General features: G+C 52.5%; 1 long non-coding RNA gene across 1 annotated transcript; it reads left to right on the plus strand.

Annotated features, from left to right (window-relative positions):
* Positions 1–935: 935 nt before the first annotated feature.
* Positions 936–3820, plus strand: LOC111823755. The gene is made up of 3 exons (XR_002826837.1): positions 936–1161; positions 1594–1800; positions 2333–3820. It is a non-coding gene; the product is annotated as an uncharacterized LOC111823755 (long non-coding RNA).
* Positions 3821–4171: the final 351 nt, after the last annotated feature.

Here is a 4171-nt window from a genome sequence, read left to right on the forward strand (position 1 = left end):
CAAGAACTTAGGATGGGGCCCATGGTTGGTGGAGGACCAGGATGGGAGCTGAGAGACTTCCCGGGAGCATCTTGGGGCCACCGTGTGCTTGGAAGGCGAGGGTTGGGTGGCAGAGAGCCCAGCTAGGAGGCTGCTGCAAATAGGTCAAGTGTGAAGTGAGGAGGGAGGGCCCCGCAGGTTGGCGGCAGAGGCAATGGAAAGGAGGGGGAGCGTGAGAAGGGTGGCTCAAAGACAAACCGCTGGGCCTGGTGACTGTCCCGGAAAAGGGTAGAGGCGAGCATGACTCTGAGGTTCCTGGCCTGGGCAGCCACAGGAGCCCAGGGAAGGAGCCAGGTGTTTGATTCAAAGATTCAGGCGTGTGATGGGTGATGGACCATGGACCAGGATTTCTAGGTTTGGATGCTCCGGCAGGCAGCCTGCCACTCTGGTTTCCCTCGGGTGCCCCTGCACAGGTGTCTTTCTGGGGGCCCTGCCAGGGTGCACAGGTGAAACTTGCATATATGCAGATGCATGCAAATTAGACAAACCCAGCCTGGGCCCTGAGCCAAGAACTAGGAGAGGGGGAGGGCTGCCCTAGCCCTGACTCACCCTCTGACATGCCGCCTGGAATGCCACCTCCCCAGCTGGGCTTCCTCCAACTTGGGGAACTTGCTCCTGGAATCACCCTGAAGCTCAGGCCTAGGAGATCTCAAGCCCGGAGGGTCTTGGGGTTTGGGGGACTTTCTAAATCAGAGTAAGGCTGTATTGTGAGCCCTCCTTGCAAAACAGCAGCAGCAGCAGCGGGGAGGGGGGCGGGGGAAGAATACCTAGGTAACATGACATTTATAAGTATGTAACCCACATCACTCCCTAAAGCATTTTTCTCATATATAACTTCATTGGGGCTTCAGTACCTTGTGAAGTAGATGGTTTATTAGCCCCATTTTACAGATAAAGACACTGAGACTCAAGTCATGAAGTGCTGCGTGTACAAAGCTGGATAGCTATCCGTTGAAGCCTTCTGCCTCAGTGCCCTTTGTACTTCCTATGATTGGTGCTCGGCTGAGGGAAGGACAACCTAATTCTGGAATCCTGGGCTCCATATGGGGAACTGCTGACCCTCAGATCTCCAGATAGTCATGGGAAAGAGGCCTCTAATCCTCCCCCCCAAAACATGATCAAGTAAGTGGACTCTTGTCTCTAGACCTCAGGCCACACACTTCCATCTGGCTGGACCATGCACCCCACTTTCAGCTCCTGTAAAACTCCCCGCATTCAAAACTCTCCTTTTCAGTGCCTACCAGGTCCAGGGGCTGTGCAGGGCACTGTGGCAGATTGGCTTAGGTCCCACCCAACAGTGAATTTTGCAATTTCTATGTGTTAAAATTGTGTGTGTGTGTGGGGGGGGGGAGTGTGTGGAATGTATAAAGAAGAGTAAATTAAAATGCATACATGCAGAGTTTAAAAATACTTATAAACTAGGTACCCAGGTCAAGAAATAGGACTCTGCCAGCTCCCCAGAACCCCACGCCGAGTGCCCTCCCGGTTCACCATTCTCTCCTCACCCTGGTACCCCAGCGTGTATGGTAATCACTTTCCTGCCTTTCCTTGCAGTTTTGTCACTGATATCTGCTTACTTTCACCTGTTGGAGAACATTACACGAATGGAATCAGATGTACATAGGATTCTTGCCTCCCTCATTAGACGGTTCATCGATTCTAAGACATCCTCCCCTGACTTCCCTGTCTGGGATCGCCACCACCCCGCTGGTCTCCCTGGAGCATGTGATCAGCTGCATTCTCCCTCTCAGATGCTGTCAGGTGGGTTTGGGACACAAGGCCAGGATGGGGTCTTCTGCTTCGGTGAACACAGCACCCAGCACAGGGCCAGGCACTGCATGAATGAATGGAGATGAGTGCAATGCTGTACCACTGTTTACATTCATGAGAAGTCCCAGGGGCAGGTGTGATATATAGGAGGCCATAGGGTGACAGTCAGGAGATCAGCTCCTACGAAAGGGTCCCTTTCCCCTCCCTCCCCTCCGGCTGCTCCTCAAGGATGAGAGGCCAGACATGGGAGTGTCCCCCTAGATCCTGGCTTTGCACGGCACAGCCAGGTGCCGGGAGAAGCACAGCAGCTCGGGAGCCAGGCAGATCTGAATTCTAATCCCACCTCCACACCTTACTGACTTGGGCAAATAAAATTCCCCCATGCCTCAGTTTTCTCACCTGTGCAATGGACATAATGATAAGCACAACCTCACAAGGTTGGGAAGATTCAGTTTTCTAAGTGACTGAAGACTGGATCTTCACGGATGCTAGCTGCCCTTCCTCTTTCTGCTGGCTCTTTTAGCTCAGCCACAAGGAATCTGCCTGTCCCCATCACTTGATGTGCCTGGAAGGTACCAGAGCCAGCCTGATTCAAAAGCTTTTATTCGAAAAGGACGGGGTAATGGCCGGGGGGTGTCACTCCCAGAACAGAAGGCTCCTGCAGGCGGAGACCCTGCCTTCCTCAGCTCCTCATCCTCCCTGTGCCTTGCAGGCCAAGGTGCTCAGGGCAGCCTTCATTCTCCAGCTTCGCAGCCACCCTCAGCTCCTCCCAAGTACAGGATGCTTGTGAGGGTCTGGCCCCTCCGCGGCATGTGGAATACTTTCACACTGAGGATCATCGAATCCTTACCACCCGGTCAGGTGGGGCAAGTATTGCTGTCCCCATTTCACAGATGAGGAAACGAATGATCAGACAGCTCCGGGCCTTGCCCAACATTGCCCAACCGGTAAAGGCTCTCTGGGGTTTTTCCAGAGCAACACAACTGTCTCTGAATGGGGGGTGGAGGAGATCTGGATGGAGCTGAACCCCAGGGTTGAATCCCATTTCTGATGCTTGGAGAGGTGGCTTAGAATTTCTGAGCCTCGTTTTCCTTATCTGTAAAATGGAGTTAACCATACTTACTGCATAAAATTGTTGTGAGGCTCAAATGACACACTGTATGGAACTAGCAACGTTCAGGGCACATGGAAAGTTAATGCAGCTTTTCTGATGATGTATGTGGTTGGGATGAGTGCCCACGAATGTCCCTCCAATTCCGACAGCATATGACTCAATCCCATAAGCATCAGGAAAGGAGCTAAGTAGAAACCAGGGAGCAGATTGACTAAACGGAGGAAAATTGGGTTCAAAGAAAACAGAACTCCCAGAGTCTGTAGGTCCTCAAAACTGTCCCATGACTTTTCCCACCTTGCCCTGCCCACCCTCCTCTGGGGCAAGCCCCCCCTCCCCAGGCCTGGGGGTGGGACCTGGTTCCTGGAGACTAGAGCATCATTAGCCCCAGAAAAGATGCCAAGAGACCCCAAACAGGCCAGCCCATCTTAGCCTCAGCCAAGACCCGAAAGTTCTGATTTGGCCATCACCTGCCCTAACCACAAGCCCAAGCCTCTAAACCAGCCAGAAGATGGGGACCTCGTGGAGGGTGACGGTGGTTCCTGCATTCCAGACGCCAGGCTGGGCTGGGCCCTCTGGAGCAGCCCTTGGCCTCCAGTGCTGCTGCTCCTCAAAGTTTCCTAGTCCTTCTTAGAGCTGGAAAGCACCTCGTCCGTCTCCAGAGCCAGCAGGTCTCAAATTCTGGAACCAAGAAGGTCGCGAGTGGGCCTGGAAATATGCATATTAATTAGCACCTCCCCTCGCCCCCCGTGAGAAACTGATTTGGTCCAGTTCCCTTGCCCTTGTGGAGAAGCTGAGTTCAAGTGGGGATATAACTGGCTCAAGACGCCATGCTGGCCCAGCCATCGTGGCTCAGTGGTTGAGCATCAACCTATGAACCAAGAGGTCATGGTTCAATTCCTGGTCAGGGCACATGCCTGGGTTATGGGCTTGATCCCCAGTGTGGGGTGTGCAGAGGTAGACGATCAATGATTCTCTCTCATCATTGAAGTTTCTATTTCTCTCTCCCTCTCCCTTACTCTCTGAAATTATATATATATATATATATATATATATATATATATATATATATATATATGTTTTAAAAAAGGAAAAGAGAACATGCTGGAAGTGGACGAACTCTTGGCAATCTGGTCCCTAGTGCAGGGTGTTTTTCACCCCAGCTGCCTGTCAAGGCTCAGTCCCCCAGAGAAGGGGCAGGACCTTCACATGGAAGCCTTTCCTGGGCCTATCCCTGAGCCTCTTTCAGAA

Source organism: Myotis lucifugus, unplaced genomic scaffold (assembly GCF_000147115.1).
Source record: "Myotis lucifugus unplaced genomic scaffold, Myoluc2.0 scaffold_655, whole genome shotgun sequence".
In the NCBI taxonomy this organism is placed as follows: Eukaryota; Metazoa; Chordata; class Mammalia; order Chiroptera; family Vespertilionidae; genus Myotis; species Myotis lucifugus.